Source organism: Arvicola amphibius, chromosome 3, assembly GCF_903992535.2.
Source record: "Arvicola amphibius chromosome 3, mArvAmp1.2, whole genome shotgun sequence".
NCBI classification, from domain to species: Eukaryota; Metazoa; Chordata; class Mammalia; order Rodentia; family Cricetidae; genus Arvicola; species Arvicola amphibius.
In genome coordinates, this window is record NC_052049.1 from 123,386,899 (window position 1) to 123,412,769 (window position 25,871).

The 25,871-nt window shown below is 46.1% G+C and overlaps 2 protein-coding genes and 1 pseudogene across 4 annotated transcripts in view; 1 reads left to right on the forward strand and 2 right to left on the reverse strand.

Annotated features, from left to right (window-relative positions):
- The window catches only part of Nrg4 (neuregulin 4), a 109,179-nt gene extending 91,219 nt beyond the window's left edge, over positions 1–17,960 (reverse strand). For 2 of the 3 annotated variants that reach the window (XM_038321835.2, XM_038321832.2), the window contains exons 1-2: positions 16,441–16,564; positions 9,923–10,031 (exon numbers count right to left, since the gene is read on the reverse strand). The gene's annotated coding sequence lies outside the window, so the exon portion shown is untranslated. Of the gene's footprint in view, positions 1–9,922; positions 10,032–16,440; positions 16,565–17,794 lie in introns of those variants that run through there. The other variant, XM_038321833.2, reaches the window with a different exon arrangement.
- LOC119809094 lies at positions 12,784–13,218 on the reverse strand (annotated as a pseudogene).
- A 259-nt stretch (positions 17,961–18,219) lies between the features above and the next one.
- The window catches only part of Tmem266 (transmembrane protein 266), a 117,263-nt gene continuing 109,611 nt past the window's right edge, over positions 18,220–25,871 (forward strand). Inside the window, exon 1 of the mRNA XM_038323701.1 lies at positions 18,220–18,287. The gene's annotated coding sequence lies outside the window, so the exon portion shown is untranslated. The remainder of the gene's footprint in view (positions 18,288–25,871) is intronic.

Here is a 25,871-nt window from a genome sequence, read left to right on the forward strand (position 1 = left end):
TTGACAATGAGTTGGACCCTTTCAGAATATTGAAGGCAGCAGAGGACATTCCTGAGCTGCTCTCCAGGAATACCCCAAGGCCTTCAGTCTGTTAACTCTGGACTGCTGGTATCCATCGAAGTGAAAGAGTTCCTTTCTGTCCCTTGTGGAAAGACTCATTTCCCATCTGCAACAAAAGACCCCTGGCCATGGTATAACTCGAGTAGCATCTGAAGGCAATGGTAAAGGAGAGTGGCCTTCTCTAGCCCACAAGGGTATAAGAGGCACTTTATCTCCCCCTGGGAAACCCCGCATTCTGGGCATGGCACAGATGGCAGTAGTAGCTCTCTGAGACAGACCTGCACACACTGTAAGGCTCCACCCCCAGCTCGCTCCTCCTCCTCCACACCGTTTACCACAGCTCTCTAGAGTGGGGAGGAGCTAAGCCTGTGGCTGACAGTGCTGTGCTTGTATCAGGAGGTCCCAGCCAGAAACCTACTAGGAACCAGGTCTCCACTTTCTCTAGGACAGGGAGTCAGTCCCCTTCACGTTCCCTCATGACTGGTGTGTGACACAAAGTACTAATTTGTCGCAGTTTTAGTTTGTGAGCTTTCTCTTCAAGGTCAGTCTAGCCTGACCCACACGGTTGGTTTGGCTCCAGAGAGAAACTGCATCCCCCTCTGGGAATTGGGTCGAATCAGAGCTGTGGGACTGGGACTCTGACAACAGGAGAAGTCTGCCGCCCCCACCCCCGCTCCCGCCCCAGGCAGATGTTGGACTTCTATGGGACCCATATGGCAGATCCCGTGTTCTCTGTCCCTTCTGAGTCACTGCTGGGATGTAGTCTTAAGAACTGATCTAGGCTAGGCAGTGGTGCCATATTTCTTTAATCTCAGCACTCAGAAGACAGATAGACAGATCTCTGTGAGTTCGAGAGGCCAACCTGGTCTACAAAGCAAGTTCCAGGACAGCCAGGGCTACATAGAGAAACCCTGTCTCAAAAACAAAACTAAACTAAACTAACAACAACAACACAGCAAAAGGAATAGATCTAAATTTGATTCTCAAGACTCTGAAAGAGAAAACCAATTTCCTTCACAGGAAAGCTTGACCTTTAACCCACTTCCTTGACCCTTAACCCACTTTCAGATAGATAATGCTGGCTGCCTTGGGGCGCACTGAGCTATTACTTCACCTTGCAATTAGATTTCTTTGTAATTTAGGAAAGGACTCTGATATTTCTCATAACCACACCTTCATGGCTGCCACAAGACCCTAAGATGCAGAGGGATGTCCTACGCACTTTACTAGATCCCCTACATTTGTGACTTTTCTTAAACTCGGTCATAGCTGGCCTCTCCTTTGCGTAAGTCCATGCTCAGTCCAGCTTCTCTCCTGCCACCTACTCCTTCACCTCCCCCACACCTCCCTCTTCAACTTCTCCTGTCCCTCCTCCTCCTCCTCCCTCCAGGTCTCCTTCCTACCACACCCCTCTTTACACTGATAGATTCTCTCCATCACATGCTTGCTCAGGAACTCAGGGAGCAATAAAAGCCATTCCACTCCTTCAGATAACACCTCTCCTCTTCTCAAGATAGCTAATGAGGACCATAGCACCTCCAGCTACACAGTCCCTTCCCCATGCCCAATCCGTCCCCAACACAATCCAATTTAGGATCTTTCAGCCAGGACGCCCCTTCAGCTACATTAGGGAATTCAGAAGGTTCTTTGTGGTTTTTGATCTAACATAGTAACATCTACCTGATTTGTTTTTTGTTTGTTTTTGAAGACAGGTTTTCTCTGTGTAGCAGACTTCTGGCTGTCCTGGAACTCACTATGTAGACCAGACTGGCCTCAAACGCACAGAGTACTGGGATTACAGGTGTGTGCCACTACTGCGTGGCTTCCATAATTCTTTTTTTTGGGGGGGAGGGGTTTCGTGACAGGGTTTCTCTGCAGCTTTTTTAGAGCCTGTCCTGGAACTAGCTCTTGTAGACCAGGCTGGCCTCGAACTCACAGAGATCCACCTGCCTCTGCCTCCCGAGTGCTGGGATTAAAGGCGTGCGCCACCACCGCCCGGCTTCCATAATTCTTATTATCTGCCGCACACATAAACAATTAAAAATTATCCCTTCTCCTGTAGAGAATTTTCCCCTCGATGAGGTGGCTAATAAGGACCTTGTCACCGTTCAGACACACACCCTCTTTCCCCTGTGCCGTCCCACATCAGGCTCTTTTAGCCACGATCCCCGGCTTCATTAAGGAAGTCAAAGGGTCACTGAGCCTTTGCCCTAGGCTAACAATGTAGCCCCATCACTCCATCCACCTGCTGCACACACGAGAAGCCTCATCTGGTCCTTAGCACGTGCCTGCTGAGGTTCGCGTTCATCATCCAGTTACAGCCAGGCCAACTTCCATGGCTGTGACTGTTATGGGATCCCACTGGCCTATCAGGGCACTGATGACAAGGGAAGGACTGAGATAATATAATTATCTACGTATTAAAGGAAATTAAAATGTCATCATCAAACCCATTAGCTATAACAACTTGTAGAAGGCAACCCAGGAAGCTGCCAAGAATCCTGGTCTCTTTCAGTTTAGGCTAGCTGAAACCATGCACAACTGTACCAATGTGGACTCCCATAGTTAGGAAGGCTAATCCATCCTGGCTGTACATTTTATAAGCCAAATTCCTTCAGAGAACAGAATAGTTTCAAATACTACACCAGGGACCCAGACTCCTTTCCCCACTTTATTAGATGCAGACTTTACGTTCTTTAATAACCAGGAGACCCCAAGAGCCAGAAAAACCAAACTGGAGGAATGGAAAGGTTAAACATGACAAGCTATCTTCCTGACTGCTGACTCCCTGTCCAGCTCAGAAAATACTACAGCGCCACCTAGTGGCTGAACAGTTCAGTCTAAGACCTAAACCAGATTCTGGTCAAAAGACTTCCTTGTGGTCAGGTTGATCACATTTCAGTCTGAAAGTGCCCAGGCTAGAAGCCTCCCCTGGCCTATGTCCAGTCTTCAAAGTGGAGACCCATTGGAAGTAAAGCCCCTCCTTTCTACATGAGGAAAGCCTGACCTCCAACCAAGGCCAGCAAGATTAGGTTAAAACGGAAGAACATCAAATGTCCATGACTTTATTCCTAAACTACAAAGAGCATCATGAAGAGGACTGATGGGGCACTGAGGCTAAAAGGCTTCTGTATTTTCTATCTCCATAGATATGACCTTCGGGTGACCCTAGATTGCCAAGGACCAAGATTATAGCACTCATTGATAAGGGAGTGACTTTCCTGTCTCAGCACCTTCTGTGGTTGGCTATCCAATGCCTGCTTCACCAGAAGCTCCATCCATCCCACTTCCCACCAATTCTGTTCAATAGGCAAACATCTTTCTACTCATTCTTATCTGGTTCTACCAAGCTGTCCCATTTCTGGGGTAGAGATACCATGTCTGAATTTCAGAGCCATTGCAGGCTTTTTTAAATTCCAGACGCTTCTACGTCCTTCCTAACACCCAGAGTCTTTACTAGAGCATCATCAATGTCCCCCTGGTGCCTGAAGTACTTCCCCCTCTGAGCACTAAGAGCTGCTCCTTCCACAACGACCGCTGATGAGCCCAGCAGCTTCCCTCGAAGGCCCAACCAGAAAGAGCTCCCAGCTTCTCATGGATAAGTCCCCGGCTTCTGGGTGACTGTTGCCATGTAACTCTACATGCAATCTCCTTATCTTGGCATTAAAGAAACCAGACGGATTCTACACATTGGTCTCTGACCTGGGGACCACAAATGAGGCTATAGTCTTAATAGAACCCATAGTTCCTGATCCGTACACCTTGGAGCAGGTGCCCGCCATAACGTCCTGATGCAGTGTTAGACCTTAAAGATGCTGAATTCCATGTCCACACGGACTCAGACCCTCAGTTCCTATCTGGCTTCAAATGACAGGAAATTCCTCCTTTATTTCACCCTCTCACCAGTTCTACACATTGTGACTCCCTTATATACTGTTGATGAGAATGGAAATCGGTCCAGCCTCTGTGAAATCTGTATGGAAATTCTTCAAAAACCTAAAAATGGAACTACCATATGACCCAGACATACCACATACCACTTCTGGTCTAAATTAATGTATGTCAGAGATGCCCAAACATCCACTGTTCACAAGTACCATGTTTTGAAATCATCTGTGGTTAGACAGGTGGACAAAGAAACGGGGTTTATATGCACAGCAGTCACACACAAAAATCCTATCATTTGCTAGAAATTGGATTTAACTGAAGATGATCATATTCAGCAAGATGAATCAGACACGCAAAGATAAATCTTGTATGTTTTCTCTCATTTGTGTCCTAGAATTCTTCACAGATACATAAAATCATGTATTCATATGCATGTATTTCCTGGAAAGCAGACGGAGACTGGGGTAAAGGAAGAGAGCAGTGCAAAAGAGGGCGACTGAAGGGGAGGATGGGCTGAGTACAGATGTACATGGCACACTGAGGAGACTAGCCATGGGAATCCCACACTGCGTGCCCCAAAACTGTGCTCCAATCCCACACTGCATGCCCCAACACTGTACTCCAATCCCACACTGTGTGCCCCCAACACTGTACTCCAATCTCACACTGTGTGCCCCCAACACTGTGCTCCAAAAGCCCAGCTTGTCCTCCCCTCCCCCTCTGCATGTCCCTTCTCAGACTCCCAGTGTTAGGTCCTCAGTCTGCTTGCCCTGACTTGGGTGTTCTCTCACTCAACACTAAGGGGCGTCCCCACCGCTAATCCAGCAGCTCCCTCTTTCTCTTCTGTGTCCCCGCTTCTCCAGCAGCAGCAACCAAGACTGTCAGCTTGCCTGTTACGCTTCCTCTCTCAAACTCCAGCCACACTGTCCTGAGGTTTACTTCTGAGTTGTTTTTCTCTCTCTTGTATATGTTTTTATTAATTCTGTGTGTGCACACATACGTGCGGAGGCCAGAGGACCACTTGCTGGAGAAGTTTAACCATATGGGTCTCCAGCTTGTGGGGAAATGCATTTACCTGCTGAACCATGAAACTAAAGATGTACAAAAGGGATCATGTGTCCCCTGGTGGGCATCTAAAGGTCAGAGAATGGGATCTCCAGGGCATGGAGAACCAGCCAGGCTGGTTCAATCACTTTGGCTAAGGGACTACTCCTCAGAAGGTAGCTCAGCTTAGTCCATGTTGAAAGAGATAGGCAGAATAATTAATCCTTTAATAAGATACTGTAATCCTCCCCCCATCTTCCCTCCCCCGAGTGTGGAGACTTAAGGGCCAAAGCCAAAAGGAGTCTCCATTTGTAAGTTTACCTTGTCTTCTCTTTTCTGAGCATGTTTTCTGTAACATTTTGGGCTCCCCCATCAAATATTTTGAACTTCCTTTTATTTTCTCTAAAGTTTTTCTCCCTGCCCTGTGGCCACTTGCCAGCCACGTGTCTGACCGCCATGCCAGTTTAAATACCCGGCTTTTTCCTTCTTCCCTGCAGGCAGCTGCTTTGTTACTGCTCTGTACGACCATCTTCTTTCAAACTCTAATAAAATTATGCTCGTGTTTCCGTCCATTCTTAGATTCCTTTATTAATAAGATAAGGCCCTGGAAGGGACCTGGAACATAGCAAGAGAAACAGTGGAAACGTTCCGTGTATTTCCAGGCTCCCCTGTCACCTTTCCTGTAAACTGTGATACAGGCAAGGCAGAGAATACTGGGCTTTCCTTCTCTGCCGTCTGGCCAAAACCAAAGAAATCAAATTTGCTTTACCACACTCTGTCCCGTCTGTTTGCTGGCTTTGGTGATTTGGTTTGTTTGGTCTTGGTTTTTTAATAAGCATGGGAGGTCACTAAACATATCTGTCACACATGGGCATTTATAGTTTAAGAAACTCATCTTTATTTGGTAAAAATTCAGACACTGACTGAAGTAGGGGAGTACCTGGAGCAGCGCCGCAGGAATAAATCTGAGATAGAGATCCCCACTCAGAAGGCCCAGTTGTGCCCAGTGCCTGCCCCTAGGGTACACTCCTTCAGCATTTCAGCTTTGCAGGCCCCCTTCCTTCAGACCTGAACCCATACATTTTCTAAAGCGCTCGTGTTTATTAACAGCTGTTTCTATGGCAGCAGAGCCCTGTTTTTAGGGCTCAGGGGTGGAAGCTATTTATAAGCCAAAGAATGATAGCACATGCCAATAGCAGCTATTATTGATGAAATCCTTTCAGGATCTCTCGGATACAAAATACGGCGGTAACAAGACAAAATATATTTAACATGTCTATTGTTTACCAAAACCACATCTGGATTCTACATGTGCTTTCCATCTAGGTCCACTGACTACAAGACATAAGCCATGTGACAGTTTTATCTCTCGTGACCCCTGGCATTCCATACTAGGTGCATGAAGCCATGGAACCAAATGAGTCCTCTCTGCGACAGCACTCGACTGATCAGGTCCTCCCACCATTAGACAGAGGCCAAGCAGCAAGCCCCTCCCATTCTGATTGCATCAACATAAAAATCTACTTTTAAAATGTTTATGGAATCAATAAAACAATGTGTATTCCATGTAGCAAGCCTCACAAGCTACTTTCTTTTCATGTAGATTGTGCCATCATGACACCTGTAATGGTCTGTTCTGTCCCTTTAAGAGACAAGCCCCGCCCACTCCCTCCCCCCCCCTCCCCCACCTAGACAGTCAGATCTTCCTTCCTGTCTGCAGCCCAAGCCCTTTCTTGTCTATCTCCCAAAGAGGTAGCTGCTGCTGTGACTCTTCTCTCTCTCTCTCTCTCTCTCTCTCTCTCTCTCTCTCTCTCTCTCTCCTCTTTTCTCTTTCTCTCTCCTCTTCTCTTCTTTTATCTCCCCTTCTCCCCCTTTCCCTTACTCCTCCATAACCCACTAAATAAATACCCACTTCCTCTGCATGGTGTGCCTACCCCTCTCGGTCTCTCACCTGCCATGTGGCTCCCTGCCTGGGACTTGCTGCTTTTGGGCTCTCACCCACCAAGTGGTTCCATACCTAGGACCCGCTGGAACCCCAGCTGCCTTTGTGGCCTGCCGTGGTCTTGGGACCTGCTGCCTGCTGCCCGCTGCTGCCACTCAGTGACCTGCAGCATTTTTGCCACTACACCCCTTGGGGAACCCACAGCATCTTATTTAAACCATAACACTACCTATAAATATATTAAAATCAGTAATTCAAAATATAATAATTCCCAAGCAAACCTTGATATACACTTTTGATATATAAAAAAAAGTATGTAGCATAGATAAATAGCATTCAGAGTTTGTGTTCTGGAGCAAGAAGGTTAGAGGACAAATCTTAGTTCTAGAAACTATTCCATCCTATAATGAGTATGTAACACTAGGCAACAAAGCACCATGACCCATTTTCTCATTATACAAGAGACAGAGAGAAGGGGACAGAATATTAATACAGGTTGACTATCCTTGGTCTGAAATCCAGAATGCTGTAAGAGGTACAAATTTGGAGGTGTCATGTCAGTGTTCAGGGTGTCATGTTGGCACTCAAAGCTTGGGCGTCAGATCTTGGAACATTTCAAATTTTCAGAGTAGAGATATTCCACCAGAAATTCTATTCAGATATTCCAAAGTTTGAATAGCTCCAAAATCTGAAACACTTCTGGCCTGAAGCATTCCAGATAAAGGATACTTAACCTCATCTATTTCAATAGAACACCATAATCATGACATGAATTTATACATGCAAAGTGCCTGGGGAATAAGACCACAATCCAGGAAAAACTAAATTGTGTATGGCTTCATTTTAAGCAACATAAAAATGATGACAACGATTAACTTTATTCTAAAAATGTGTAACACAAATTCCCCCGTTAATAACCCATGTCAATGTCCAAGCTGGCTTCTTACATACTCTTAAACTACTACCCATGGCAGTAACAAATGTTCCACTCTTCACTGCCATGACTAAGTCTTGAGTTATTCAGGGTTCCTACAAAATGCCTGATATTTCTAATCCACACACCTCTACCCTGGAATGTGTGAACCCCATCAAGGCTGGACCCTGACACTTATGTGTTTGATTACAGCAGCAGAAAAGAAAACCAATGCAATTAAATCCTCCAACTTCCCTATCATCCTTCTACTTCCCCGCCATCCTCTGGCTTCCCCATCATCCTCTGGCTTCCCCATCATCCTCTGGCTTCCCCATCATCCTCTGATTTTCCCATCATCCTCTGGCTTCCCCATCATCCTCTGGCTTCCCCATCATCCTCTGGCTTCCCCATCATCCTCTGGCTTCCCCATCATCCTCTGATTTTCCCATCATCTTCTGATTTTCCCATCATCCTCTGATTTTCCCATCATCCTCTGATTTTCCCATCATCCTCCTGACTTCCCTGTCATCCTCCTGACTTCCCCATCATCCTCCCTATCATTCTCCTGACTTGCCCATTTCTTCGAAGACAAGCTTTTGATCTTACACGGATTTCTTGCTTCGCTTTGTTGTTGTTGTTGTTGTTGTTTGCTTGTTTGTTTCCCTTGGTTTTGGAAATGGGGGTCTCTCGATCATAGCAAGGACCGGCAACAAAATCACAATCCGTCTGCTCCAGCCTTCCCTGGGATCACAGATGCGGCCCAGTCCAGCTCGTCTGTTTTTTCACTTCCCTCATAACTTCACTCTAACTCTAAGCCAGGTGTGGTGGCTCAGGCCTGCAACCACAGGCCTCTGGAGGCTGAGGCAGGGGGCTGCTTTGAGTTCAAGGCTAGTCTGGGCTGTATTGTGAATTTCAGTCCAGCCTGGGTATAGAAAAAGACCTTGTTTAAAAAAAAAAAAAGAAAGAATAAAAAAATCAAAACAATATCTGGTCCTTTAGTCCACAAAGTGTGTTTTCCAACCTAACCATTCGTCATACTTTCTGACTCAATTAAAAGAAATAAAAAAGTCTTTTTGCTTCCAAATGCCATCTTCAGATTGCCACACTCTGTTTCACCTCTCCTATCTTATCTCACATTTCAGAGAACTATTCTCAATAATCCTTCTTGAATATACTATTTTTAAACTCTGTCGTACATCCTTCTCTCCACTCTTGATAGAGACGATTCATTAAGAATCCACAATTCAATGTCAATGTCAATAAAGGTACTTGGAGACATTACATGAATCATCAAAATTTAACAGGCTAGTGTTAGCCACATGACCAACGGAATATGCAGAATAAAACACGAGACTTTCTATGCTTAAATTTTAACAGTTTCCAAAAATATAAAAGAGCTATAAGTTTGCATGTTTTTAGAACTATGTCAGCTATTGCTCCAGACAGAGACCACCACCTGTCTGTCATGCCAGGCCCTCTTGCACTGTGGCGTCAGGAAGCTTTGCGAAGGTCCAGAAATGGGAAAGCAGCTGGCACATGACAACTTAGAGGACCTTCTAGCAAAAGAACTCTACAATTTCCCAAAGCAAATAAACCCAATCTTAAAGCCGTCTCAATGTCACAGTCTTTTAATTTTTCTAACCTAAGGTTCCCTATTTTCCCTGTAGGTCCTGGGAACGGGCAGCACTCTGCTCAGTATGACAGCAGCTCACCCTTGCGAGGAGTGCTCTGCCCACCCTTGCGGGGAGTGCTCTGCCCACCCCCTTGCCACAAGCCCTCAATTTTTCTAAGCATGACAATGTGCACTTTCTCCGGATTCTTCCATTTCAAAATTTTAATTCTATTCCTGTTATTTTTACAACACAAAGAACAGACATACAGAACTTTGATGCTTCTGATATGCTATTTTTCTAGCTAACATATAATGGAACACAGGCTTCTCAAGTATTAGAATTGAAATTTGAAAAAGTGAAACATTACATGATTTTACTTGTTACAGAGAATACTCTTTATAGTTTGTTAAATCAAACCATGATCTAAAATTACAGCTAACAAACTGTCCCCACCTGCCATACCTTTAGATCCAGGCTCCTCTTCTACCACCAGGCTGCAGAGTGGAGAGCAAACGGGCCTTCTCTCTGGGGCTCACCTCCACTTTTTCCGTTAAAATAGGAGTCGTGGCCACTATAAAGGAAAGATAAAAATGAAGGATTTAGCAGTACATGATGAAAAAGGAAAGTATAAAATTTACACATTTCATATGCGTTTTTAGTTATTTAAGAGGACCTGAGAATTGGGAGCAGAAGCTTGCCTTTTATATTTATGGTATGCTATTTTAAAGTCCCAGGTGGGGCTGGAGAGATGCTCAGCAGTTAAGAGCACTTGTTACTCTTGAAGAGGACCTGGGTTTGTTTCCCAACACCCATGCGGTTGTTTACAACTATCCATGACTACAGATCTGGGTGATCCAATGCCTTCTCACCTCTGCGGACACGAGCACGCATACAGTATACATGCAGGCCCAACACTCATGCACATAAAGCAAACCTAAAAAAATAACAAGGCCACCAGAAAACTATTTGTTATTGTTATTTCTAAACACAAAGTTAGAAGTTAAAGAACAATCAAATTTTATTTAAAAGTTAGTAGATAGGAGGAACCCTTTTGAAATATACAGGTAGGGATTTTGGGAAAAGGACAAGAAATTAATATATACCTAGTTTTGTGAATATGACAGGTGTTTGTGTGTAGGGATGTGCATGTTCACAGGTGTACAGACGTCAGAGGTTGATGTCATGTGTGTTCCTCAATCACTCTCCACTTTACTCTTTGAGACAGGGTCTCTCGCTGAATCTGAAACTCGATTGGCCTAGCCTGACTAGCTAGCCAATGTCTGCTTTTTTTCTATTCATCCCAGCAAACCTGTGAGGTTATGGTAATATGCTGTCGTTAAGACTCTTTTATGTTCTGGGGATCCAAACTCAAGTCCCTGTGCTTAAATAGCAGGCATTTTACCAACTGAGCCATCTCCCCAGCCCCAAAAAGATTTGATTTTTATTATGAAACTATTCTTTGTATTATCTGACATAAGAAAAAAATTTCACATACATTATTATAGACAATATGGATTGTCATCTCAATAGGGTGGTATTCTTCATCAGAAAGAAGACAAATGGTATATAATATGATCTACCCTCTATTTGCAAAGTTCATCTCCCCCCCCCCCCAAAGCATTCATTTTATATGGTACTGAAACAGAGGATCGGGCGGTGGTGGCGCACGCCTTTAATCCCAGCACTTGGGAGGCAGAGGCAGGTGGATCTCCGTGAGTTCGAGACCAGCCGGGTCTACAAGGGCTAGCTCCAGGACAGGCTCTAAAGCTGCAGAGAAACCCTGTCTCGAAAAACCAAAAAAAAAAAAAAAAATCTGAAACAGAGGATCAAGACAGTGGTTCAGAACTCTCTACTTATGAAAAAGAGTCCAACAAAAATGTTGGGACACATAGCAAACAGTTCAGGACCTTTTCATAGTCATATAAATAACAACACGGTAGGTTTAATAGCAGTATGCTTACCAAAAATTTATCTACTTTCAAGTTTGACCATGCCAGCACTTTATTTCAAGCCTGATAAGCTAAAACAAAATCACTTTTCTCTTCTTTGAACAAAATATTCATAATCAAAACCCAGAGCTAGAAAGGCCAGAGAATGCCTGGAGTGAGTTAAGCCCTTTCTAAATCAACCCTATTGTCGTAGTGAATGAAGACAGCAGAATGGGTTGAGAGATGGAACCCTGGCATCAGAATGCTTTTGCATTTTGTCACAATGCTCACATTTACTTGGGCACAGCTCTGTGTACACCTGAAGCAGCAAGGCCTGGGGGCTGAACTTCAGGTTTCTGATTCAGACTGCTCAGGTCTAAATCCTGGCTCCTTACAAACTGTAATACCACGAACAAGTGACCTACTCCCCTCTGCCTCCCCTATAATGACTACACCTTTCCAAAAGAGTTGTTACTAAAAATTAATACAAATAAAGCTTGTAGAATGATGTACTGCAAGCATTTAACAAATGTCAACAATTATTAGAACTTGTCCTGGTTATGGTTTCTGTTGCTATGATGAACACCATGACCAAAGCAACTTGTAGAGGAAACTGTTTATTTTAGCTTAAACTTCCAGGCAGTAGCCCATCACTGAAGAAAGTCAGGGCAGGAAATCAAGGCAGGAACCTAGAGGCAGGAGCTGTTGCAGAAGCCTTGGAGGAGTGCTGCTTACTGGCTTGCTCTTTATGACTTGCTCAGCCTGCTTTCTTAGAGAGCCCATGATTACCAGTTAAGAGATGGAACCACCCACAATAACCTGGGCCCTCCCCCACCATTCACTAATTTTAAAATGCCTTACAGCCTGATCTTATGGGGGCATTTTCTCAATTGGGGTTCCTTCCTTTCCAATAACTCTAGCTTGTGTCAAGTTGCCATAAAAGTAGCCCTCATGAAGTCCTATTGTTAAAACAGTTAACAATATCAGTTAAAATATCAGTTAAAAACAAGGGGCTGTCTTTGCTACGTTTTAACTCAACCCAGTTACAGTATACCAGAATTAAGCACTGTTTTTTTTATATATATATTAAAAAGAAGCTTTTATTGGAGAAAAAAATGTGAGTTTATTTTATTCATTTCTTATCATATCAGGGTGGGGAGAACAAAATGGGGTGCTGGGAATCAGATCCCCCTGGGGAGGTTCAAGCTTCCCAGAATCCCTTGTGCTTGTCCCTCCCCACTTTGGGCACTTGGTGTGGGGTGAGAAGGCAGCGGCAGGGTGTGACTGACAAAGCTGTGGAAGACAGAAGGCACTGGTGGGTTCTATTTTGGGCCTGTGGGAGAGAAGCCTCCTTCAGGGACCCAGGTAGGCCAGAGGCTCTCCAGCGTCCTGAGATCAGTCTTTTCCTTTCCCTTTCTTGGCTTTGGTCTTCGACTTGGTCTTGGAGGTGCAGGGCTTGGTCACGCGGATGGTCTCCTGGCACTGGGCATTGTAGCGAGCCTTCTTCAGGGTCCCTTGGCGTGCTCTGGTGCCGGTGCTTCCATCACACGACCCCCAGCTCTCAAACTTGTATTTGCAGTCGGCTCCAAATTCCTTCTTCCAGTTGCAGGGCACCTTGCAATGGATGCGCTGGGTCTGGGCTCCGCAGGTACCCTCGCGGAAACCCATGCCGCAGTCTTTGCTGCTGGGGATGCAGGGCCCCCAGGTCCACTCCGAACACTCGCTCCCCAGGCTGCCCTTCTTCACCTTGTCTTTCTTTTTGGCCACGGCGGCGGACGTGAGCGCCAGGAGGGCAAGAAGAGCTAGAAGGAAGAAGCCTCAGTGCTGCATCCTAGAGGAAAAGTCTGGGTTAGAGTTTCTTGCCCATTCCCTTCCCTGATGGGGACAACACCTTCCACCCCGACGTGGCCCACTTTCCAGGCCCAAGGGGTCCGGCCGACCAGGAGCCGACGGAGGGAGGACTTGAAGCCGCAATTCCGGGACTCAGCGTAGCCCCCCACCCCCGCCTCAGTCTCCTTGGTGGGTGGCAGCAGCCTGGAGGGACTGAGGCCACGGCTGCTGTACGCGCTCACTCGCTCACTGTCGGTGCGATGCTTCGCTCCCTCCCGCTACAGCTACATTAAGCACTGGATCTTTTGTTTCCAAATACATATTTGCTGATAGTCTGCTTTGACATATGAGCTGTTTATCCAATGAAATAATTGGCCCATGACGCACATGCAAACTTCCAAACAGAAACACACAGGAAAGCTCACTAGAAAACAGAGTATTACTCATTTGATGATCAGATACTCAAATAGAATTTGATATTCAGAAGAATCTTCTAGAGGCACCCCATTACCACATACAAAAGCATTTTCAGTAATGGTCACAAAGTGAAATGTGAGTAGCCAAGAAATAAAGATGGGGTTAAGATACCAACTTCAACTCTTGGTTTGCCTTAACTTTTACGAATTTATTTGGGACATACTGAGCAGCTGAGGTCAGGTTTCACTAAAGGCTGACTGCAGCAGAAGGGTTTTCTAAGTTAATGCTCACGTAGAGGAGAAAGTATGTCACAAGGTAAATAGTTAAAACATGCTGATTTGGAGGGGATGCTGGTGACTAAGTCTAGGGCCTTCTTCCCGTGTGAAATTCTCCCCCCTCCCCCTCTCCCTCTGCCTGTACATGTGCACACAAGTGAGCATGCATGTTTACTAGGAACTGAACCTTTTAATATTATTGTGAGAAAGGTACAGAAAAATATGCAGGGCAGCCTCAAAATGTCTGTGCAGTTAAGGTTGGCCTCAAAGTTCTCATCGTCCGGCTTCAGCCTCCTAAGGAGCTGGGGCCACAGGTAAATACCACCACGCTCGCTAAGAAAACCTTTTTACAGTTGTTTATTGAAGTCGAATAAATGCATGCTATTGTATTTTCTGTTGCATCCAATATAGACCATCTGCATATGAATGTTGCTAATTACGTCAGCTACATTTACTCATTAAAGCTATCAGCAGGGTTTTTATAAGACTGCTGTTAGTAGTTACTATGAATACTTAAGCTGCAGACAAATTTCACACCAAATAACATCTATTCTACTCTTCCAGCTCTCACTAACACAGCTTGGCTTTCCCCCTGTACATTCTGCATTAGCAAAGCTGTGTGTTAAAAGTTTACAACTTGAGCCGGGCGGTGGCAGTGGCGCACGCCTTTAATCCCAGCACTCGGGAAGCAGAGGCAGGCGGATCTCTGTGAGTTCGAGGCCAGCCTGGTCTACAAGAGCTAGTTCCAGGACAGGCTCTAGAAACTACAGGGAAACCCTGTCTTGAAAAACAAAACAAAAAAAAAAAGTTCACAACCTGAAAGTGTTTACGAAATATGCACATGGAGATAAGCCACAACTTAACTCCAATCTTTTCAAATCATGAGGCATCAGATTTGTAATTTTTTCTTTATTTTCAGATTTTTTTAATTAGCCACTTGAACAGAAATTTTAATCTTGGAATCATTTTTCCCCAGATATTCACAGGACCATCATCATCCTCAGTTTGCCCTCCTGTAGTCTCGCAGCCATTCTGGTGCTCCTGACAACACTGTTTTTTCTTTCTTTCTTTCTGATTATGGATTTTTGAAACAGGGTCTCGCTACATAGCTCAGGCTAGCCTTGAGCTCCCTATGTAGCCCAGACTAACTGTAAACTCAGGATCCTCCTCCCTCGGCTTCTCCAGTGCTGGGAGTACTGGCATTCCCCCACATCTAGAAAAAAAAGGCAATTTTTTCATATAAAATATGTGGCCTACCTCTCAAGGCATCTTGACACAGATATTATGCCAATGACACCACCACCTTAGAAACTGCTGTCTGGCAAGAAAGCAACCCACAAATCTTAAGCAGTTTCTTCCATCCTGCATTTAATCTTCTTTCTTGTTGCTCGGCAGCTCTTTTACATGCCCACACAAAGGGCCTCCCTCCCGTTAGTCATCTGCCACGCACTGAAGCAACACCTGTGCTATTTATAGCTGGTGGAGTCCCCAACCCTTCCTATCAATAATGATCACCTGAAACAGTTAAAACAAAACTCTCTTCAATCTTCTGGAAATTAGATTTCAGTGCGTTGAGACGCTCCAGAATTTGACTTTAAATACATGTTCTTCACTGATGCCAAAAGGGCCAGGGTTGTTAAATACCAGCTCCCAGAAACCTGCAGTAGATTTCAGTTCTAGATCAACGATAAGCCTTCCCTGGATCCCAGGGCTTAGTATTTACAAAAAGAGCAGACAAAAACAGAGAAAGCAGAAAGGCATCTTGTCGTTATGCCCCCCCCCCCACAAGCTAAGGTTTCAATACCCTAAGGCAACAGTTCTCAACCTGTGGGTGGGGAACCCTTTAGGGGGTCAAATGACCCTTTCATAGGGGCCACCTAAGACCATCGGAAAACACAGATATTTAAATTACGATCTATTAACAGTAGCAAAATAACAGTTATAAAGTAGCAACAAAAATATGGTTGGCAGTCATGACAACATGAAGACCTGTATTAAAAGGATCACATAAGTAAGACTGAGAACCAATGCGCCCAGAGATTATCAAAGGAAGATCTTAGTCTGGACGTGTGCTGTGGAAGTGACACACCACCAGGGGGAACCAGAGAGCTAACAAGCTGCAAATGTTTGGGGATTTTTGAATTTGCCATGGGGTTGAGGAAAAGGGGAAAAGATCGACAAGAGTGAAGAAACCTGTAACTGGGTTGTAGTTCAGTGGCAGAGCACTTGCGTAGCACAAATGAGTCCCTGGGTTCAATCCCCAGTGCCGCAAAAACAAGCAAGCCAGAATGCAATGGCAGAGATGTGTATATCTTATATACATGTCTCTCTCCAGGAGGTTTTGTGAGACAACCATGGTAAAAAAAAAAAAAAATGTTACTCTAATGTAGCATAGATTTAAAGAAAAAAACTGCATTAGAATACAAAGTTTCTAGATAAATAGATGCAGTCAATTTTTCTCCCTGTAAATACTTGTCCTACTTTTAATATTTAATTAGAGGTTTATTTAATTAGCCTTTATTTGACTTACAGTTTATAATTAACGTTGAGAGAAGTCAGAGGCAGGACCTGAAGCAGAGACCACCGTGTAACACTGCTTCCTGGCTTGCTCAGTCTGCGTTCTTATGGCACCCAGGATCACGCGTCCACGAGTGGCTCCACCCAGTGGGCTGGGCCCTCCCACAATCATTAATCAAGAGAATGCCCCACAGCCATGTCTACAGGCCATTCTAATGATGGCAATTCCTAAACTGCAATGGATTCAATTCCTAATAACGAGGGGGGGGGGTTAAAAAAAAAACAAATAAGTTGGCAGACTTTTTCTCCCATTCTGTAGGCTGTCTCCCCTCTCTTGATTTTTGGGGACACACGGGGAGTAACTATGGAAACTTTGTAATTTCATACAGTCCCATTATGTAATTCCAAGGATTATTTCTTGGGCTTATTATTGGAGTCTTATTCAAAAGGTCTACACCCGTGCTTCTATCTGAATGTTTTGCCAGATGTCTACCCAGCACATAGTCGGGAATGCTGCTCAATACCTTTGAGGAAATCTTAAGTGCAGTTGTTCTAAATGGGGTGGGGGAGAGGACAACATGGGAGAAAGCATCAACTCTCCTTTCCATCTTACTTATGCCTAGAATTGGCAGAGGAAAATCCTGCCAAACCAGGTAACCCCTACAGCTGTCTCTTCTGAGGACTTTTCCCCCTTTGAAATGGAACATTAGAGATGGCTAAGAAATGTTGGAAGGTGAGGAAGGATCAAACAAAAAAATTATACTTTTTCCTCCAGTTGGCCAAGATTAGATGTGCTTCCCCTATCTAGTTAATTCCTACATCTACTGAAAGATTGACCCGAGCCCATGAGGCAGTTCTTTGGCCTGGGTTTAAAAGTCATTAATTCTAATTTCCATCGTTTCGCTAGAAAGGCTGAGTGGGAACAGAAGGCAAGAAAGTCGCAGGGCATTCCTGAAGGCCGCGTGAATCTAACCAAATAGTGCTTACTCTGGAAGGGAAGCCAGGAAGAAGAACCCCAAAGTCACTCAGAAACTTTGTGCCCTAGAGAAAGGAGGGGTTTTTTCTTAATCTTAAATTATCTTAACATTAAAAGGCCAGAACCTCAAAGGAAAGAGGCTATATTTTAACAGGAATTTGACTATAAACTGCTTTTAAAAATTGTTCACGACAGTACATTTACACGTGAGGATTTAAAACAAAACCAAACGACAAACCCCTTAGGTAGCTCGGTGACTTGGTCTACTCAAAGCATTCTCAGTCGGGACAGGTGCTTCCAGGGCAGAACTCTTCGACAAAGCGCGACCAACACACAACTGTATCTGTCACATGAGGATGTGACGAGAGGGGCACTGAGAGGTGGGCAATACCTTCAAAGGTTCCTTGGGGGCAATGCACGCGCAAGGGACGGCAGGCAGAAACCTCGGAGGACAGTGCGCGCCGCCGCTCGCTGCGCAGCGTGCGAAAACGCACCCAGGGTGGTGCGGTGGCACCGCAGGCGCCAGCCTCCGCCTGGGGCTCCCACTCGCGACCTGGTCACCCGCGCCGTGATGCCCGCGCGCCCCTCGGCGGGGATGACTGCCCGCACGTGGCCCAAGCGGGTCGCCGTTTCCTAGACAGCCGCACAGCCCCTCCGCAGCCTCGGGAACGCGCGCGGGTGCGAGCAGCGAGAGCGCAGGCGCGGGCCCGGGAGAGCCGCCGGCGCGAAGGCGCGCGCGCGCGCTCAAACGGGGTGGGCGGAGGGGCGGAGGGAGCGGCGGGGCCGCGAGGGGGCGGGAGGGGGGCGCGGAGAGGGGGAGCCCCGGGAGCGGGAGCGCGGGCCCAGCGCCGCAGAGCAGAGCGAATCCTGAGCCCCGGCAGCAGGTACGTGTTCTTGCAAGCGCCGGGGCTTCCCCTGCCGTGGCCCGGGCGGGCGGGTGAGGAAGGCAAGGGTAGGTGCGGGTCACGGTTTGCAGGGTGAGTGCCTTGGAGGACTGGGATCCTGCAGCTGACCTTCATGCCCCGGGTTGGGGAGCCGGGCGACCATCTATGGGACAGCCCCAGGTCTTCAGCTCCAGCCTGGGGATCTGCTTGTCACATGCTTCTTATTTATATTTGCAAACTGCCCTGGTTCGGGTCCAGCTGCAGATGCTTACCTCCCATTCTTTGCCTCCGTGTGCCATCTTGCATTTATTAATAAAACATGAAAACTGGGGTGCGGGAGGTTTGCTCCTGAGGGGAATCCCATTGCAGTATAGCAAGCGGGCGCCTATTTTCGGGTTTCAGACGTGGTGTAGAGGTGGAAATCCCACACCCTGGGGATTTGTGGCTTGCTTGGTCGTGACCACTTCCTAGTGGGCTTCCCCGGTTTGTCGCTAGGCGCCCCAGCGGCAGGATGGACGGTCTGGAAAGGATAGAGGGTTTCATTGTCAACCTGGCATCCTGTTCAGAGGACAGGTGCAAGCTACGGCAGTTCCCTGCTTGCTAACTTGACAGGGAGGCTTAAACCCAGAAAAATCTTTCTCAAAATTGTTTTTAAAAAAGGAGGCCTTGAATTGAATCTCTGAGACTTGCCTGCTCAAACTCATCGCGGTTTTGCATCCGTAAATGTTTAAAGCTATCCACCTGTTGGAAGTCAGACCCCATACTCCGTTCTGTGTCATAGTCGCCAATACTGAGATAATAGTCCCATATAGATTCTTTCTATCTTTTAATGTGTTGCCTGTCATTTGTTTCTTTTGAAATAAATCCACGTATGATTTGTTGCCTTATATGTTAAGACTGAAATCCTATGATGTATTTATATCCCATATACATCCGCCACCATATCCTAAGCACTGAGTTTCTCTTTGGTGTGTATTACCTATTTCCCTGGCTTTTTACTTAGCTTTGAATAAGAGTGGGCAAAGTGGAACATATGTAACTGCTTCCCTAGTGCCCCCTCCCCCGAAATAACATAGTGAAAAGAATAGAAAGAGCTGGGATCCCAAAAGGAAAATGACTACGGGAAGATGTGGGATATGGCAGCTAGATAGTAGTGCCACATTAAATAATGAGATATGGACATATGGATCCAGTAGGAGCTAAAAGTTATTTGTGACCGATTTCCTTGGAGCCCTCGGGGCTCCCATCTCTGTGTTGGAGATGAGGAAGCTGGGACTTAAGGTTGACTGACTTGCCCAAGGTCACACAGTCAGGAGCAGGATAAAGATGCAATTTGTCTGCATCACACCCAATTGCAGGGAGCTGGGGGTGTTGCTGCCACCTTTTCATTAAGATCAGGTTCATGCGTGAGCATTTAGGCCCTGGTGCGATTTTCTGCTCCACAGATTCCATACTAATTTTGTGGCTTTCCCAAATGGGAAACTGTTGTTCAAGAGTGTGTTTTTTAAAACAGGGTCCAAGGCATCCTGCTGTAAAACTACCCCCCCCATAATCAATTACATTCAAAAATTTGTTTCACTACCAGTTTAAAGCCACAGAGTACCTAGAAATCAGGCAGAGTGCTTGCGTCTTTTTCACACTCCCACCCCACCCTGCTTGGACAGGTGTCACTGCCAGTCGTCACAGTGACTTTTCCACACTTATTGTGGGTGCCGAAACGGGGTGAAGGGATTTATGCCAGCCATGTGCCATCATCTGGCTTCTACAAATGTGACAGTCACTCACAACTCTGGAAATTTGTATGTGTGGTTATGGGTGTATATTTAATTTCCTTTTCCACAAGCACATTCTTACAGTTCAGGGGTTGGCTTTTGTCACACACACAGCAGTTTGCATGGACTTACACACGGCTGCAGTGTCATGAATGGAAGCGTCGCCTAATGGAGCTGCTGGATTTTATATTCAGGTTGTGTAATTAAACTCGTGGTGAGAAAGCTACAGTCGAATGTGAAGAATCAACTGAAAAGTATGTCCTGTGGAAAATATAGCTTTTAATGATGCATTGGTATAATGGATAACACTAAGCAAGGTATATGAGATTGGTGTAAGTTCTACGTGTTCTGTTTTCTTCCTTGGACACTGAGCACAGTTTCAATGTTACCTCCTTCATTCTAACGACTCCTATTGATAGTAGACAGTTTGTATAAAAGATTGGCCTCTCAGAAAATGCTCCATTTTGAAAGAGTTCAATTTCCAGAGCTTACAGAATGCTGAGGTGGAATTTTTCTGCCCTGGAGATTTCCAGCCTATGGGCAGATAAACTCAAGATGAATCCCGACAGCACCGGGGAAGAGGCAGAAAATGAGGAGAGGTCTCATTGGTTTCTGGGGAAGAGAAGGATTTTCCCTTTAAAAGCATCAGCACCCTTGCCAGGCAGAAGTCCCACAATTGTCTACTGCCTCCCATGCAAGCAGAATTTTATGTAATGTGCAGGTGAGCACCCTTCTTGGTGCAAAGGTCAACTCGGAAAATACAAAATAGAAAGTATTTCTGTACTACGTATTTTTTATTGAAACATTTTTTTAACTAGGAAAAGCCATATGAACAATTGTGGAGGCTTTGGCATTACTTTTGATTCCACTCACCTAGAGTGTACATTTCGGAGGGGAGAGGAAAGAACAGCTGTTTTCAAGCTATGGGTTTTACTATGACTGGTCATAACACATGTTCTGATGCATTGTGAGTACGACACCGGGAGCTGTCTTGTGTTAGCTGGCCTTGCAAATTGTTTAGTTATAAGATGGAGTTTTACTTATAATATCCCTTCATTTAGTGGGTTTTTGTTTGGTTGGTTGGTTTTGTTTCTTTCGAGGCAGGATTTCTCTCTGTAGCCCTGGCTGTCTTGGAACTCGTTTTGTAGACCAGGCTGGCCTCGAACTCAGAGATCCACCTTCCTCTGCCTCCCAAGTGCTGGGATTAAAGATGTGCACCACCACTGTCCAGCTTTAATTTAGTATTTTTAAAAGAAAAAAAATTTAGTGCCAGCACTTGTGAGTCACAGAAGTTCACAGATAGCTGATTGTAATTAATTAAACTTCACTCGTTTCTGTTTCTCTCCTCAATGGGAGCTGTAGCAAGGGGTATCCATCCTCTCCTTTCAAATGGAACCAGCTGAGGGTCATAGAGGATCACAGAACTCATCTGGGACCTTCTCTGGTCCAGATCTCAGCTTAGGACCCTAGAACTCCCTACGAGTGTTCCTAAAGTGGGTCATAGTGGCCTTCAGTGGGGTTGGGCGATGTCTAAACAGAGCAAGGCCAGAAAGCTAATTCCCTTGCATCAGTCAGCATTGGCCTATGCTGTGATTTTTTGCAAATGTAATAACTGTTCACTGCAGAACATTCAGTCATAAAAAAATAGAAAGTTGAAAGTCAGTAGTCAAAATGTTTGATAGTCCTAACTATTACCAGTGTTCACCATTAACAGTTTGGTATGGATTGCTCCAGATTTTTAAGTGCAGAAACTAAAATGTTATTCTCTTATGATTATTATGTTCATAGACAAATAGCATTTTTCCTGTCCTTTTTGTGTTTTTATTCACCTGCTAATACATATTTGATATCTGAAAGGTCCTTGAACGATCTGCTTCTAAACACTTTTTTTTCACACACAGTGGTATCTGGGTGGGAAGAACCGCACAACTAGGGAAAGGTTGAGGGAACCGACGGGTGGTAGGTAGGAACCTGGCATTTGCTGTGTCCGGATAGGGAGTTTCATATTCCATGACCCTTTGTGGTCAGGCGTACAGATGTGGCGCTGAGAGCCCACAATAAACAACAGAGGAGCAGACCTGATTTGGAGGCTAAGCCAGTGTGGCTCAGACTCCGGGCTTTCTCTTTTCTCTGACTGCAGGGCGGAGCGGTCTCTGCCCCTTCCTTCTCTCACCTTCCATCCTGTTCTGATCCACCCATACTGGCCTCCCAGTTGTTTCTCTACCTGGAGCCTTGGCTATGGCAGGGTTTTTTCCTGGAATGCTCTTCCTGCAGGTACTGTCAGGGCTGGCTCCTTTACTTCCTTGAGGCTTTGCTTAAAGTCTAACTGTGCCTTCCAAACAAGTCCACCCACCCCAGTGAGGCATCCCTCCTTCCTGCCTCGTCTGCATTCAGAACACTCCCGAGGATACAGCATTGAGTCTTTCTGGAGTTTATTATCTGTCTCCTCAGTGGAGCAAATGCTCCGGAAGACCAAGGTTTTGACGGTTTTTTTGCTCTCTTACCCCGAGTGCCGTGGGAAAGGGGGGGGGGTGACAAGCCGTCGTGGCGTCTTTGAATCCTTCCAGCTTCCCACATTTCGTGTTATTGTTAGTGGTGGCGCTTGCTGTTCCCTGCAGTGGCCTTTTATGTTCCTTAGAGGAAGAGCAAGGACAGTGCAAAAGAATTAGAAAAAAAATGTCTTCCTTTTGCTCTGGTATTGTGAAAGAGGAAACTCCTGGGGAGGATCAGGCGCCATAGAGATGGAGAGAAAGTCCTGAGTGTCATTCTTTGCGTATGGTAGGGCAGCAAAGCATACAGAGAGGCCCATGATGCCCGGGTCCTGCCAGGCTTCCCCTCCTCTTGGGCTGCACAATGTTTGATGACTTCCAAAGGAGACTCTAGAATGCTTTGCCAACCACCAAGTTTTCAGCCTGTGTCGCTGAAAAGAAAAGAATCTATGCTCACTCACACCAGTTTTTCACCCAAGCAGACTAATCATTGTGCTACCTGTAGTAAGCCACTACGTTGTTTAAACATTATCCAATACCCACTGGTGTCTTCCCTGCCTGCATAGGGTGTGAGTTCACTCTCGAAGCACTTGTCACTGTGTCTGAGAAGTGTGACCAGCAAGCATGAACCAGAGTATCACACTCAGAGGTCCCTTTGGCCCACACTCCTGAACTCACATCTGTATGTCTTTTGCGCATGTATAATTTGCAGAAGTATTATTTGGGACACAGCAAAATCATAGAAACTTTGGGGACTGATTCAAACCTAGAACTCTGTAGAAGGAACTAGGATGCTGAAGGAAGCTGATAGTCATGGGAAAAGACCTTGATGAAAGAACTCCTCCTGCTGCCTCCCACCACCACCTCCACCACCACCACCACCACCACCACCAGCACCACCACCACCACCACCACCACCACCACCACCAGCACCACCACCATCACCACCACCACCACCATCACCACCTCCACCACCACCACCACCATCACCACCACCACCACCACCACCACCTCCACCACCACCACCACCTCCACCACCACCACCATCACCACCTCCACCACCACCACCGCCACCATTACCACCTCCACCAGCACCACCACCACCACCACCAGCACCACCTCCACCACCACCACCACCTCCACCACCACCATCACCACCACCACCACCACCACCATCACCACCTCCACCAGCACCACCACCTCCACCACCATCACCACCACCAGCACCACCACCACCACCACCACCACCACCACCTCCACCACCACCACCACCAGCACCACCTCCAGCACCACCTCCACCACCACCACCACCACCACCACCTCCACCACCACCACTTCTTTCTTCTCTTCTGAGCTCTAATGGCTGCCCTCATGGCTCCGAATTCTTTGTCATAAGTAGAATTCCCTATCCAATGCTATAGTCTCCCTAAAACTGTGTTGACTTAGCATGAAAACTGCAGAGCTAACCACTCGTTAAAACAAAGAATCTGTCTGAGAATGTCTGTTTTGCAGCTCAGGTTTTTGGAAGCTCAGACTGGGATCAGACAGATGTTCTCGGTGTGGAGCCATGCTGCGTGCAATGGCTTGGGAGGCTTCCCTCCCATCACAGCCCCAGAGCGAGCTGTGTGGAGCTCATGCGTCGTCTTTCTCCCCGATAGTTTCCCTATACATAGTTAAATTTCTGCATTTCACCTGCATGCAAAGCAGCTAATTGTCTCTTATTGTAATTACTAAAATGTGTTATTTTTGCAAAATAGGATGGAATATATTGGGAACCCTCGAATAAAGTGAAGGTTGCTCTGCTTCAGGATCACTCCTTAAACCAAGTGTGGAAACCTGTCTCCTGTCTTTGCTGCCACTTCCTCCCCAGGGCTGGATTTGCTGTCATCCTTCTTGCCTGGCAGGAGGCTCCTGTCCTCACCTCTCTCTGGTAAAGGTCACAAATCTGATAGCTGTTTCTCAGATTTCCTTCCTGATGGCTCAGCAGCATCCAAGCCTGCTGACTGCTTCCTGGAAACACTGTCCCTTTGCCTCCCCTCCACACTCAGAGGCTTCTTGCTCTGTCCTAGGCTGATGTGGTTAAGGAGTCTGAGCTCTGCTGGGATTTGAATCCTGGCCCTTGTATTTACTAACCATGGAATTTGAAATAGTTAACTGGCTGGGACCCCTGTGGAAGAGCTACGTCATGGCTTTAGGAAATGAAGATGCAAAGACTGTGCCCAGAGAATAGCAGTCACTAAATGTCACCTTTGATCATTATCACTTCCTGCTTAGAATCCCCTTGTATCTTTGGAATAAAATCCCAACATCTCTCCCTGACATCAAGACTCCTTTAACTAGTTCCTATTCAGTTCCCCTGGGGCCTTTTTTCCTTTCTATCACATTCCCCACTGGGCCACTTTCACCTTGTCCTGCTCTGCCCCCCTTCCCCACCAGAGGGCTTAAGAGGTTGAGGACTCTGCCTGGTAGCCTGCCTGCCGGGAGGCACAGAATGCAGCCTGCTTTGTGACGTCAGCCATCCTCCCTTGGGCATGAAGCCTATCGCACTGGCAGACCACAAATTACTCAAAAACATCAGCTGTGACTTATACCTTTCAAAAATAGCTCTCTCTGCTTTCAGCCCAACCCTTTACACACAGTAGAAACTTAACTCCTCTTTTTTATCTGCTAAGACATTGTAGTTTTATATGGGCCTTCTAAAATCCTTCTAAATTGCAGCCCATATTGATGATTCTGAGTCCACACAGGCTGTATAGGAGAAAATTGAGTCAACAGTGCCGGGACAGCAACCCCCTGAGAACCTTCTGGAATGAGAAGGGATGTACTAAAATAACTAAAAATAATAAGAGCATAGGGAATGATTTAAGACTTTAAAAAGTAGCTTGACTTCTTCCCAACCTATGAAACTATTTTAAAGTGATCAGGGTTCTGGCTTTGAATTGTTTTGGGTAGAATTATGTGTGTGTTGTTTTCTGTCCCAGTCCTCCGCCGCCCATGAGACGGATGCTGAGGGTTCAAGAAACACATCCGCAGCCCTCAGACTTGTGGGAGACCTTCTCTGGGCTGCTCCATTCTGGGTCTGCATTTCCCCCCCCCCCCCCCCCACAGTGCCAGCTAAAGAGGACATTAAAGTTAACAGGAATCTGGGGATGGGACATCTGCTTTAGAAAAACAGGGAAAGCTGTTGTGTCCTGTGGTAAAGTACCTGCTGTACGAACACGAGGACTGTGTTCAGATCCCCAATACCTGTGCCAAAAAAGGGGGAGCACAGTCATTTATAATCCTCAAGCAGGGGGTAGAGACAGGCCAGCCTCTGGGGCTTG